Source organism: Primulina eburnea, chromosome 11, assembly GCF_022965805.1.
Source record: "Primulina eburnea isolate SZY01 chromosome 11, ASM2296580v1, whole genome shotgun sequence".
In the NCBI taxonomy this organism is placed as follows: Eukaryota; Viridiplantae; Streptophyta; class Magnoliopsida; order Lamiales; family Gesneriaceae; genus Primulina; species Primulina eburnea.
The window spans coordinates 28,236,391-28,251,656 of record NC_133111.1 but is presented as its reverse complement, the minus strand read 5'-3'; positions in this window follow the sequence as shown (position 1 = coordinate 28,251,656).

Below are 15,266 nucleotides of genomic sequence, written 5' to 3'. Positions count from 1 at the left end.
GCGTTTGTCGATCGATTTTCACGGGGATTGCCAAGGGCGGGTTCTTTGGAGGTTCTCTTGAAACGCGATTGTTTCTCTCGTTGATTATTTGTTGCTAAACTCTTGCTAGTTTAGAGGTGAATATCACACAATACTTGAATCAAAGATCGGGAAAACACACGCGTCTTGTTATTGTAATTGAATAGAGGGTGCGATTCACTTTTAATCGTGTTTGCTATTTATTCATATCAAGATTCGCATCATTTGGTATCAGAGCTCAAGGTTTTTAACTCAAGTAAGCGTATCCGTTCAATTCTTCGTAGGATTTTCAATACCGATTTTCGTGTAGCGATTTCTACGTTGTTGTTGAATCAAAAAAAAAAAAAAAAATCGCGATTACTGTTCATTGCCGGAGTTACTATTCATAGTCGCCGAAGTTACTGTTCACGTCGGGTACTGTTCACGACAAAATTTATTGTTCACGATCGGGTACTGTTCATACGCCGTCCTTACTGTTCATAGCCGGCACTATTCATCCGACAGGTTACTAGTCATTGCCGGATTTACTATTCACGCCGGAGTTACTATTCACGCCGGAATCACTATTCAAACCGGAATTACTGTTCACGGTACTGTTCACCCGAAAAAAAAAAAGAGAGAGAAAAGAAAAAAAAAATATTAATTTTGGAATCGGGTGTTTGTTGGAATTTTAGCGCTTACATTTCAGCGTTAAGTTTGTCCTTATCGTTTAGTCGCATTCTAGTCAATTTTTCAAAGTTGCTTGTTCTTGTGTGGTCTAAGTAAGTCGAATATCAGACGTAACAGGATTGATCTCATAAGTTTGATACGTGGAAGCCACGATACTTAAGCGCCCCTCGAGAATTCTCACTTGAGTGAAAATATTTGAGTGGAGTGAATTTTCATTGGAGTGATTTGTGAGGTTTTGTGGTGAGGGAAAAAGACGAGTGCGAGTGAATTTTCATTGGAGTGACTAGTGAGAATTTGTGGTGAGGAAACTTTATTCTTTATTGTTTTATACTAACCTTTTTCTTGCAGGTATAATGATTGACGGACGTCAATTTAAAACGATGTTAGGAGGATTGGATAGAAGGTGGGAGAAGGAGTTTAAGCCTCAACGAAAAAAATATCGGAGGTGTGAAGAAGAGGAGATGTATGATATGCATATTGATGAGAATAGGCGAGGTAGTAGAGTTGGAGGAGATACGTTGTTGAACATGGATCGTTATAGGAGATTTGATGAGGATAAGGGGTATAGAAGCCGGGAAGGGTATAGACTGAGTGGTACGAAGATGACAATTCCATTTTTCAGTGGGGAAGCCGATCCAAAGATGTACCTTGAGTGGGAAGAGAGAATGGAGTGTGTATTTGAGAGCCGGGATGATTATACTGAAGCAATGAAGGTAAGAAGAGCTTGCAGTGAGTTTACCGACTATGCTAGTACTTGGTGGGATAAGTTAGTACTAGGTAGGAGACGATGTGGGCATGACCCTATAGTTACATGGGATGAGATGAAAATGGTGATGAGGAAGCAGTTTGTTCCAAATCACAATGCTAGGAGGTGCAACTCGAGTGGTAGGCAGGGAATTGACTCGTGGGAGGAGTTCTTGACATCCGCACGAAGGTCGAGTGGAGAGAAGAAGGTCATAACTAGACCGAAGTTGGTTTCGAAGCTTGGATATCAAGGTACATTTAAAAACTCAAATTCTCGTACTTGTGATATGATATGTTGTTGGTGTCTAGAGGTAGGACATGATATTTATCATTGTCCGAATGAGGATATGAACGTAGTGGATTCCACTTCCAACCTTGAAGCCAAACCTGTGGTTGATTTGAATGTTGAGGTTGATACTTCAATTGTGTCTCATGCGAGTATTGAGTGTTGTGCTGTGGAGGGTGAGTTATTAGATGATGTGCAAGTTGTTTCTTTTGCTCCGCTGTCTACGAATGTCATTTGTATTGACGAATCAATTTGTTATGAGTTGAGAGAAAAAGAAAATGAGATGGTCGAAAAAAAGAGTGATAAAAAAAGTGAGATGGCCCTCGATGAAAAAAAAGAGTTGTGTGAAAAAGAGGCCAAAGAAAAAGAAAAAGAAAAAGAAAAGAAATATAATTTGAAGGCCCAAAAGAGTGAAAAGAGTGAGGATGAGAGTTGTTTAATTTTGTATAAATCTCTCCAAGTACCTAGGTACAAAGATGAGATTTACATATCTAGTAATAATATAGCCGGTTCAATCCCGAGCATCGTTATTTCTCATTTGCAGGGTTATGATGAAGTTGTGATGAGGGGACGAGCAAATGTGGAAGGTGTAAAAATGCAATGGGGTGATCCATTTGGTGTTGAGAGCAATCACCGTGAGGTAAGCATAGTTGCCCACGCAACAAGCATGAGGTATGATTTTAGTCCTTATCTTAATTCATTGTTGTGTTGTGCTCAAGAATTTGGGGTGAGTTTTGAAAGTGTGATGTCCAAATGGCCTAACTATGAGTTAACGATTTTGTCGAGGCGTCACAAAATTGAGAGTGGTGATATATTGAATGGACTAGATTCAAATGTGATTGATTTTGAGTGTTCAAAGATTGTCAAGTTGATAAGGCTTTGTCATGGCAATGACTTGTGTGCAATTGAATTCAATTCATGTGATGAGTTGAATGATTACATGGATAGTACATTTAATGTGTTCTATTTGCATTATTCTTACTTGTTTGATGATGGCTTTGGAAATAGCATGAATGAATGTAAGAATTTTTATGTGCATAATGAGTACAATTTTAAGGAGAATAAATTCTTCATTCTATATTCATTGCATGAGTTATGTACTAGTGATGCATATAGTGGTGTTTTTATCTTTGATAAAATGCATGATTATATGTGTTGGTTGCATATGAAGAGGTATGTTGAGTGGGATTGTGAGGCATGCATTGCATATAAGAGATTGACATTTTGCCTAGATTCTTATATCGTGCATGAACTATGTCTTATTCCTAGTGAGCTATGGTCGTACACGTGTATGGATATCATTTGTGTGTTGACTAGGTCTAAGAAGGGGAGGAATCTGATTTTCGTGATACTTAATAATATCTTGTTGTTGTTATTTGGTGTCATTTGTTATTTAATGTTTGGTAAAGTTGATGAGTTTGTAGGAAAGACAATGGTGATGTTGGGAATTCCAGTGCTAAGGGAGCGGGCAAACGATAGCGTCTACAAACTTGAGCTTAGAGGTAAGCATGTTGATAATATCGTCCTTGTTATTACTAACTTGCTTCGTTTTTGTGCAGGGGGGCAAGATTTGAGGACAAATCTTTTTGAAGAAGGGGAGTATGATGTGAATCTGGCCGGGCATGGTGTTCAAATTATTGATAAGCAAGGGAGAAGGGCTCGTGATGCATGGGAGCACGTTGGAAAGCCGAAGGAACATTAATCAAGCATTATTTTGAAGAACCGAGGCTGCACGGACCCAAGCACGGACCAGTACACGGGGTCCGTGTCCATTACACTTGAGGAAGAGAAATCCCGAGCCTACACGGACCCGAGCACGGACCTGTACACGGGGTCCGTGTCTACTACTTTCGAGACATGAAAATTACAGTGCCTACACGGACCCCCTTCCGGACCTCTACACGGGGTCCGTGCCCTTTACGTTTGGACGAGATTTATTTTCCTATTTTAGAGTTTTATTTATTTTGGCAACTAGATTTGATATCTTTTGATTTTCAGACAATATATACTCGAAAATTTCATCATTGTAAACAACATTGATTATTATTCATCTTTTATGATATTGAGAATTCTCTCAACACAAGCTTAAGTTTCGTTATAACTTTTGCGTTGTATCAAATCAAACTTATCAAAAGATTTATCTTTTGTGGCGTTTGTCGATCGATTTTCATGGGGGTTGCCAAGGGCGGGTTCTTTGGAGGTTCTCTTGAAACGCGATTGTTTCTCTCGTTGATTATTTGTTGCTAAACTCTTGCTAGTTTAGAGGTGAATATCACACAATACTTGAATCAAAGATCGGGAAAACACACGCGTCTTGTTATTGTAATTGAATAGAGGGTGCGATTCACTTTTAATCGTGTTTGCTATTTATTCGTATCAAGATTCGCATCATGCCTTGAGCATGAAAGTTACAGTCATAGCTCAGTTAACAGTGCAGAGACCTCTTCAGTCTGAGATTCAGAGGTTTGGTTTGGAAGTTTATCGTAAGGGCAGATCACCAAGGCTGTCTAATCTGACACTCCAGTCTTCTCTGCTAGACCGTATCCGGACAGGTCAGTCTTCAGATGAGAAATTACTGAAATGGAGAATGAAAGACGAAGCCAAGGGCAGTGTTCTTTACACAGTGGCAGATGGAATTGTGAGATACAGGGGCAGAATGTGGGCACCTAGTGTTGATTCGATCAGACAAGATATTCTGACAGAGGCACATGCATCTCCGTATTCGATTCACCCAGGTGGTACCAAGATGTACAAGGACTTGCAGATTTTATATTGGTGGGCAGGGATGAAGAGAGACATCCGCAGTTTTGTGTCTGAATACCTCACTTGTCAGCAGGTGAAGGCAGAACATCAGAGGCCAGCGGGATTGGTTAAGCCACTCCCCATCCCAGAGTGGAAATGGGAGAACATCACGATGGAGTTCGTCGTTGGATTGTCTAGATCAGTCAGAGGCTTTAATGCTATTTGGGTCATAGTGGACCGGCTCACTAAGTCAGCGCACTTTTTGCCAGTAAAGACAACTTTCTCCATGACGCAGTATGCAGAGCTTTATATCAGGGAGATAGTCCGTTTACATGGGTTCCCGGTTTCGATTGTGTCCGACAGGGACCCGAGGTTTACGTCGTCCTTCTGGAAGAGCTTACATGCAGCCATGGGGACAAAGTTGCTGTTCAGTACAGCTTTTCACCTGCAGACAGATGGCCAGTCTGAGCGAGTGATTCAGATTTTAGAGGATTTGCTGAGAGCCTGTATGATCGATTTCCAGGGAACTTGGGAATCAAATTTACCTCTAGTGGAGTTTACCTATAACAAAAGTTTCCAAGCATCTATAGTTATGGCCCCCTACGAGGCGTTGTATGGACGGAAGTGCAGATCACTAGTCCATTGGGATGAAGTTGGTGAGAGAGCAGATCTTGGTCAAGAGATAGTTCAGCAAACTGCAGATGTGGTGGTCAAGATTAGAGATAGAATGAAGGTCGCCCAAAGTCGCCAAAAGAGTTATGCTAATAAGAGGAGGAGGGATCTCGAGTTTGCCGTCGGTGATCACGTTTTTGTGAAGATTGCACCCATGAAGGGTGTTATGAGATTTGGGAAGAGAGGCAAGCTGAGTCCGAGGTTTATGGGACCATTCGAGATGTTGGACAGAGTTGGGACATTAGCTTATCGTGTAGCCCTTCCGCCGAATCTGGTCGGGGTACACAATGTGTTCCACGTCTCTATGCTGAGGAAGTATCTAGCCAATCCTTCGCATCTTCTGAGTTATGAGCTGTTGCAGCTTGCTCTAGACCTGTCGTATGAGGAGCGACCGATTCAGATCCTAGACAGATAAGAGCGCATACTCCGGAACAAAGTGACTAAGCTAGTCAAAGTCCGGTGGCTAAACCAATCGGTGGAATAGGCCACTTGGGAGTCAGAGGCAGATATGAGAACTCGCTACCCGGAGTTGTTTCGTAAGACTTAATTTCGAGGAAGGAATTTTTATAAGTGGGGGAGGAACTGTAGTGCCCAAATTCAGTACACGTATAATCCATGCATTTATTTAATTAGTAAATCATTTAATTAATTTTAAATTGATCTTATCAGTGCAGGATTTATGAAAATGCATTATTTTAAACCAGTCATGTTTATTGTGATGCACGTTAAAATGTTTTTTTTCGAGTTTCATGTTTCAGGCGATTATTCGAGGTGGGATCGAGGAAAAGACCCGGCGACGATTTTTGGCAATTTCAAAAAAATGGTATTTTATTTTTAAGTTGAGTTTGAGGCATTTTAAATAATTTATTAAGTTTTAGTATTTTTAAAGCCTCAATTATTTATTTAGCGATTTTAGAATTTTAAAATTAGCATTGTGTATTTTATTGTGCTAATTAGAGAATTTTATAAAATTTGTGTGTATTTTGTTTCCAAGAAAATTTTGAGTTAAGTGTTTGATTAACTTTGAACCTAGGGAGCATGAGTCATATATTCTGCGGAATAGTGGTTAAATTATTATTAAGCATAATTTTTTCCCTAATTACCTAGCAAAAACTCACGCCTACACCCACACACATACACACACTTTTTCACACACTAGAACCTGTAAAAACACACAAACACAATTCTCTACACCCTATTTCAGAATTTTGAAAAGAAAAGCTAGGGTTATTATTGCCAAGCACAGCCGCCCCTTCCTCTAAAATTCCAGCAAAGTTTTGTTTTGTTTTCTCCAAAGGAAATCGAGCCACAATCGTCCCGGACCAAGCCTCGCGCCATCTCCGCTTCGGTATCGCCGGTTCGGTAACATTTAACATCAAAAGGCACGTATAATCTCTCTTTTCTGCGTCGATCATGTCATAGTATGTGTTGCGTTGTTTTTATGCGTGAAATCCATGTATGGTGTGTAGTAGTTTGAGCAGGAAATTTATCGATGCGTTTTGAAATAGTTTTTAGATCTAAAATCCCGTTTTTCACTATATTTTGAGTTACTGCGATTTTTTAGTCGAGAATCTGAGATAACTTTCAACGCGAAAAATGTAGACTTTTCGATACCTTCGATTTGATATAAAATTCGAATTATTTGGATAAGTGAGTTATGGCGTTTTTAGTGGGACTGCTCAAACTGCGACTTTTATGTAAATTGTGTTCTTGAAGTTTTATTGTTGCAGGCTTCGTTGGAGATCGACGGGTGACCACTGCTGCGTATAGGTATATTGTTATTGATGTGGGGATGGTTATTGACAATTCGTTTCGTGTCGTTAGGCACTTGGAAGATTGAGTAGTCGTTCATAACCGTTTTGTTGTCAAAGACTGTGTTTACGGGTTTATTGTGTACTTGTAATTGCGTGGTTATTTTGGAGACGTTTGGAGAGTTAGGTGGAGTCGAGTCAGTGCCATAGTATCTTAGGACGAGTCTCGAAGCGTTGTTCACTGTCAGTGTGATCGAATTTGGGGAGATTAATTTTCTGAGTCACGGAGTCCAGTTGCTCGGCGCCCGAGCGATAACTTTTGCCGCCCGAGCGCCATTCTTTCTGTCCGAGTGTTCTTCCCAGTAACCTCGGCGCTCGAGCGGAAATTTGTTACCGCCCGAGCGCGGACCCTGCCGCTCGAGCGGTCAAGTTTTACCGCCCGATCGCCACCCCTTCTGTCCAAATATTTTGTTCTTTCTTCTTTTCAAGTTCTAATAGTGAGTTCATGTCTTTTATGGTTTGGAAATGTTCACACGGAATCTTAGAGTTTGTTTCGGGGTTTGATGTCCTGGTTAGTATGATTAAACGAGGTCAAGTCCCGAGTGATCTAGAATGTCATAAGCTATTTATGCACTTCGGTGGTGAGCTCGAGTACCTATGTCTAAATTATGCAAGATAAGTGTTGAAATTCATGTTAGTGTGCAGCAGCGGCCCCAAATTAAATCCAACGAATCCCTCAACGCCAAGTAAGTATGTTGACGTGCAAGAAAATATTTTAAGTTTTTGAGGTATGCTAATTGTTTTGTGACCAAATTATGAATGGATTTGGAAGTCGGTTAACGTGGCCGAGGACCTCTCCACCCCGTTAAATTATGAACGGGTTAGATCGTGGTTGGAAAGCGTTAAATTATGAACGGGGACCAACCAGCCCGTTAAATTATGAACGGGGATCTCATGTATATGACAGTGGATACGTCCCTGTCAGCCCAGTACTGTGGTTTGTCTGATCAGGCGTCTATTATGTATGGGTCACTTGCTTTGAAACATGCCTCTACGCAAAATGAATTCATGTATGTTTAAGTATGAACAAGTATGCAAGCATGTTTATGAAAGCTTTTAAGTTATGGCACGTCTATGTACGTATGCAAGTTCAAGTTCATTTTGCAAGTTCAAGCTTCAAGTACGTATGTCCTATTTTTAAGTTGCATGTGGTTTTATTATGTACTACTTTCTATTCCAGTTTATACGTGTTGAGTCTTTAGACTCACTAGATTCGATCGATGCAGGTGAGGATGATCATGATGAGACGAGGGGTGGGGACCAAGGAGCCGGCTTGGACTGAGCAGAAGGCTAGATCCGAGGACCGCCCACGTTATTTTAAGATTTTAAGCGGGAAAATATTAATACTCTGATTTTATGTTTTGATGCGAGATGTTCGGAGCAAGCTTTTCTTTTAACAAGATTTTTATTGGTGAATGGATGATGTAGTGACGGCCGTATTGATTTTATTTTCGTATTCAAGAAAATTTTAATTTTTCTGCAAATTTTAAGTAGAAAAAAGTACGGTTCGTTACAGGCTCGGGTAAGGGCACTACATTTGGTGGTATTTGAGCATGCAAAGATTTTTGGAACATTAGTAATTCTGTTTTGAGGATTTAGAAGTTTATTTTAGTTTCCTTTCAGATGTCAAAAGATGGAAGCAGTCACGGTAATGTGGGACATGGCCGTTATGGCGACGATGAGGCTGGCCGAGAACATCGTCGTAGAGATCGTGACGGAAGGCGTCACAGAGATCATGATGAAAGGAGACGTAAGAATCGTGTCAACATTATGGATTTCATGAAGATTGGACCTTCCCACATTTGATCGGAGATGAGAATGCTGATGTTGCTCAAGCTTGGGTCGATATCATGGAGCAGTATTTTCGAGTGCTGCACTATGACGAGGATGAGAAGATGGAGGTGGCCGATTTCATGATCAAAGGAAAGGCTCGGAAATGGTGGAAACCTGTTTCTGCCATTCTATTTCAGCTGCATGGATGGATTCGTTGTGAACATTTCCGTCAGGCCTTCATCAATCATCACCTTCCGCCAGCTCTTCGTCAGGCGAAGAAGATGGAAACCATTAAGCAAGGAGATAAACATTGAGGATTATCAGAAGCGTTTTACGAATCTGTTGCCGTATGCTCCTCACATCAGTGAGAATTCTGCAGCAAAATATTCTCATTTTTTGAATGGTTTGAACCAGGAGATTTTTGATCGGGTTTCTGTCTGTGATGATCCTACTTCGTACGAAGGATTAGTGAATCATTGTCGTCAAGCCGAGATCAGTATTGCTAGGAGGAAGGCTATGCAAGCTAGCAAAAGTTCTAGTTCGTTGGGACCAAGGGGTCAGTCTTTCAAGAAGTCTGTATCTTCTTCTTCTTCCGGTTCTGGAGGAGTGCACAGCTTTGGCTGGAAAAAGATGCAATGTGGCCACTGTGGAGGCAATCACCCGACGGAGAATTGTCGAAGAGCAATAGGTGCATGTTTCAATTGTGGTGGTTTTGGTCACATGAAGAGGGATTGCCCTAATTTGGAGAATCAGAGTGGAGGCGGAGGTTCTATGACAGGGTCTTATAGTGGAAAACATTCTGAGACCACTTTACAACAGAAAGGTTTTCCTGCTCAAGGTTCTCGTCGTGGAGGAATATCGCAAGGATCTCAGCAACACCCACGAGTTCAGGGGCAAGTGTTTGCCCTAAACCAAGAACAAGCTGAGGAGCAAAAAGAGAGAGTCATTGCAGGTAATTTTCTTTTATGTGGTATTCCTGCATATGTATTGATTGATACTGGGGCATCACATTCATTCATAGCATCAACGTTTGTTAAGAAGTATAAAATACCCTACGTGTCATTAGATGTTTTGATGTCGGTGTCTACACCGATGGGACAAGAGGTCTTAGCTAAGCGACTTGTAGTAGACTGTTTGTTAGAGTTTGAGGGAAAATACTTGTCTGCCAATTTGATGATATTGGCTATGAAGATTTCGATTGTATTATAGGAATCGACCTATTGACTAAGTATAGAGCGACGGTAGATTGTTATCAACGTCTCGTTCAGTTTCGTCCAGAAGGAGACGAGAATTGGTTCTTTTTTGGTGAGGGAGCTCGACCTCCAATGCCAGTAATGTCTGCTGTAAAGGCACAATGGGCTTTAGCAAAAAGAGGAGAAGGATACCTGATTTATGTTGTTGATGTAGCGAATGATGTAATCGACGTGAATAACATTCCAGTTGTCGATGAATTTCCTGATGTTTTCCCCGATGAAATTCCTGGATTTCCTCCCAAGAGGGAAGTAGAAGCGGAGATAGAGTTGTTACCAGGAACCACACCTATCTCCAGAGCGCCTTATAGATTGGCACCAACAGAGATGAAAGAATTGAAACAACAGTTACAAGATCTTCTTGACAAAGGGTACATTAGACCCAGTGTGTCTCCTTGGGGAGCACCAGTGTTGTTCGTTAAAAAGAAGGATGGGTCTATGCGACTTTGCATAGATTATCGACAGTTGAACCGAGTAACAGTCAAGAATAAATATCTGTTGCCACGGATTGATGATTTGTTTGATCAACTGCAAGGGACTTCAGTGTACTTGAAGATCGATTTACGGTCTGGATATCATCGACTTCGAGTTCATCAACGTGATATCCTAAAGACTGCATTTCGAACAAGGTATGGGCATTACGAGTTTCTAGTGATGCCGTTTGGTTTGACGAATGCTCCAGCAGTATTTATGGATTTGATGAACCAAGTATTCCAGGAGTATCTTGACAAGTTTGTCATTGTCTTTATTGATGATATACTGGTATACTCTCGTAGTCTTGAAGAGCATGAACAACATTTAAGGATTGTGTTTCTAACCTTAAGGAATCACCAACTGTATGCTATGTTGAACAAGTGCGAGTTTTGGCTCGACAGAGTTGTCTTCTTGGGACATGTTATATCCAACGATGGGATATCAGTGGATCCTAGCAAGATCGAAGCAGTGTTGAGTTGGGCATGACCGGAATCAGCTTAAGAGATAAGAAGTTTTCTAGGTTCGGCAGATTATTACCGGAGATTCATCTCAGGACTTTCTCAGATTGCCAAACCATTGACTCAACTGACCTGCAAGAATGTGCAGTTCGAATGGACTCATGATTGTGAAAATAGTTTCAATGAACTGCGTCAACTTTTGACAACTTCACCAGTTTTAGCTCTGCCATCTGGATCAGGAGGATACGTTGTGTACCCTGATGCATCACTTCAAGGACTTGGGTGCGTTTTAACCCAGAATGGTCATGTGATTGCATATGCATCCAGATAGTTGAAGAAGCATTAAGAGAATTATCCAGTTCATGATCTGGAATTGGTAGCGATTGTGTTTACTTTGTAGATCTGGCGACATTATCTCTATGGAGAGATATTTGAGATCTTTACAGATCACAAGAGTTTGAAGTATATATTCACTCAAGCAGAGTTGAATATGCGCCAAAGAAGATGGATGGATTTGTTAAAGGATTATGAGTGCGAAATCAAGTATCATCCAGGATCAGCGAATCTTACAGCTGATGCTCTTAGTCGCAAGGTGAGATTATCTGCACTTCAGACAAGTTTCATATCAAGTGTAATCCAAGATTGTTGTTCTCTGGGATTTCACTTCCGTCATAAGAAAGGAATGGAACACATTCGAGTAACGAGCATTTTATCTGAACCGATGTTGTATGCTAAAATCAGAGAAGCTCAGTTTTCTGATCCGAAGGCGGAAAAGTTAACAAGGTTAGCTAACGGAGACGACACATCTGGCTTTGCGTTCCAAACAGATGGAACCTTGTGTCTGTCAGGAAGAATCGTATTTCCACAAGATTCTAAATTGAGAGACGAGATTTTATCTCAAGCTCATAGGAGTAAGTTGAGTATCCACCCTGGAAGCATGAAAATGTATAAGGATTTGAAGACCAGGTTTTGGTGGAAAGGTGTGAAGAGAAGTGTTTACCAGTTTGTAGCCAAGTGTTTGGTTTTTCAGCAAGTGAAAGCTGAACATCGACGACCAGGAGGATTACTTCAGAATCTTCCTATCCCTGAGTGGAAGTGGGAGCATGTAACGATGTATTTTGTCACCCACTTGCCGCTGTCTTCTAAGAATTGTTATGCAATTTGGGTTGTTGTGGACCGACTGACTAAGTCGGAAAATTTCATTCCGTATAGTCGAGAATATAGTTTCGATCGCATGGCAAGACTACACATCCAAGAGATTCTTAAATATCATGGTGTGCCAACAAGTATAGTCAGTGATAAAGATCCACGCTTTACCTCAAGGTTCTGGGGAAGTTTTCAAAAAGTGTTGGGAACGACATTGAGTTTGAGTACTGACTATCATCCAGAGACCGATGGTCAGTCTGAGAGGACTATTCAGACACTCGAGGACATGTTGCGTTCTTGTGCTTTGGATTTTGGACCAGCATGGCATGATCATCTGCCGCTTGTAGAGTTTGCATATAACAATAGCTACCACAGTAGCATTGGTATGGCTCCGTTCGAAGCATTGTACGGTAGACGTTGTCGTACTCCTTTGTTTTGGGACTAAGTAGGAGAACGAAAAGTGTAAGGACCTGAATTAGTGCAACATGCGGTTGACGTAGTGGAATTGATTAAGAAGAGAATTAAAACTGCACAAGATCGTCAATCGAGTTACGCGAACACCAAGCGTAGACCTCTACAGTTTCAGTCAGGGGAAAAAGTTTTCTTTAAATTTTCACCGTTCCGCAGGGTGATGAGATTTGGACTCAAGGTAAAATTAGCCCCAAGATTCATCGGACCTTTTGAGATCTTGGAATGTGTTGGAAATTTGGCGTATCGATTGGCTTTACCGCCGTATTTGTCCAGCATTCATAATGTCTTTCATGTATCGTTGCTACGACGGTATGTAGCAGATGAATCGCACGTTCTTAGTCCAACAGATGTTCAACTTGAAGAAGACTTGACTTATGTCGATCATCCGCTTTTAATCCTGGGTAGGAAAGAGAAAAATCTCAGAAACAAGACCATTCCACTTGTTCTAGTGCAATGGCAATGCCGAGGTACTTCAGAAGCGACTTGGGAGTTAGAGAGTTGTATGCGCTCAGAGTATCCACATGGCCCTTAAAGGGAATCTTGGTCATCTTTCCTTTCAGACAGGATTCACAAGTCGTGAGAGCATTAATATCAGACATATTAAACATGCCCACTCCCACTAGCTTGTTCACCCTTCTTAGGGAAATATGTCCTAATCGAGCATGCCATAATTGTGCCGAATTTAGAGTATCTTGTTTGCACTTGTTTGTTGTTGTTACAGCTTGGACATTGTTAAGTGGAATATCTTTCAATTTTAAGGTGTAGAGATCGTTTTCAAGTTCTCCGGTACCAATTAAACATTCGTTCTTGTAAATGTTGCAAACACCTTTGCTAAATAAACAAGAAAATCCATCTTTGTCCAACATAGAAATGGAAATAATGTTTTTCACCAAATCTGGTACAAACAAAACATCTCTCAAAACAAACTTAAAATCATTGTTCAAATGCAAGTAAACATCTCCAACAGCCTTGGCAGCAACTCTTGCTCCATTGTCCATCCTCAAGAAGGTCTCACCTTCTCGGAGCCTCCTACTTCTTCCCATCACCTGCAAATCATTACAGAGATGTGAGCCACAGCCGGTATCCAATACCCAAGAAGTAGAGTTAATTGAAATGTTTACTTCAATATAGAACATACCCTTTCCAGAACCCTTCTGGGCAAGATATTCCTTGCAATTACGCCTCCAATGTCCAGGCTTCTTGCAGTGATGACAAACATCAACAGTCTTGTTAGCTTTATCTGGTGTAGCTACAACAACGGGACTCGGAGCTTGCCTCTTCAAGGGCACGTTCTTCTTGGGACGTTGGAAAGAACGCTTCTTCCTCTTTCCACGTGGATCGGTCTTCGTACCAGATGATGAACCCACATAAAGAACCGACTTCTCTTTCTTGATGGTGGACTCAAAAGTCACAAGCATGTTCACCAACTCCTCAAGGGTCGGTTCCATCTTGTTCATATTGAAATTCACCACAAAAGGATCAAACGAGCTAGGCAGCGATAACAGCAACACGTCGGTGGTCAACTCCGAAGGCAACATCAAATCCATGACAACAAGCTTGTCCACGAGTCCAATCAACTTTAGGCCATGCTCATGGACCGAGGCCCCATCTCGCATGCGCAAAGTGATTAGCTCTTTGACGGTAGCATGCCTAAGAGGCCGAGTCTGCTCACCAAAGAGCTCCTTGAGGTGCAAATGAATGTCAGCAGCACTCTTTGCACCCTCAAAACGCCTCTGCAGCTCATCATTCATAGAAGCCTGCATATAACACTTGGCCTTCAAGTCATGGTCACACCAATCCTTGTAGGTCTGCAATTCCTCAGGAGTGCAGTCAGTCGGAGCCTTATCAGGGGGCGACTCAGTCAGTGTATATGCAATCTTTTCCGAGTTCAAGACAATTTTCAGATTTCTTAGCCAAGTGAGGTAGTTAGGTCCGGTTAACACATGTTTTTCGAGTATGGCAGAAAGCGGATTGCGAATTGAAGACATTGTCAAATAGTACTGAAAAGTAAACAGATAAATGTTAATGACTATTTTAAAATATTTAGTAAGATATAAAGTATGGACTTTAACTTTATAAATGTTTACTCCCACTGTTTTGACATCTTTCACTACCATCTAGTGAAAACGGGAAACTCCTTTCCTCAGTAGGTACGTAAAGTCCAATTAGCGAATTATGATCCCGAATAATATCAGCCAATCACAATTCCTAAAAGGTAGTTTCCAATTGCATCACAATGCAACCCTCTACGTAAACTTTTGTCTCACGTTTGATTAGGACCCAATAATATGACGTCGTTCATCTTTACGTGTCAAGCCTAACCCATCGATATTGAACCTTAATGGACGGTCGCCATGAGTTCCCCCAATAATATGAGCCGAAATCATGGGAGTTCCACGTAGTTCACATCACCATGTCAATGGATGTCACATCTTTCCGGCAACCAAAGCTCCCCCAATAATATGAGCCGAGCCCCGAGTACGGGTAGCGTTCATCATGCACCCATTGTCGATGGAAGACAAGGAAATTATAAACAAATTTATAATTCCCCTTTTCGGGCTTGATATTAATTTTGAATCTTATTCAAAATGAGGGTTTTTAATTTTGAAAGGTCTCATCATTAATTTTATTTTAAAAGCTCGCCATGTTTGATCGTATGTTTGCCGGATTCATACAACTTTGTTATTATCATAATAATAATGCACATACTCATTATTTATAACATATCATGCATATATTATAAACAGTAAAC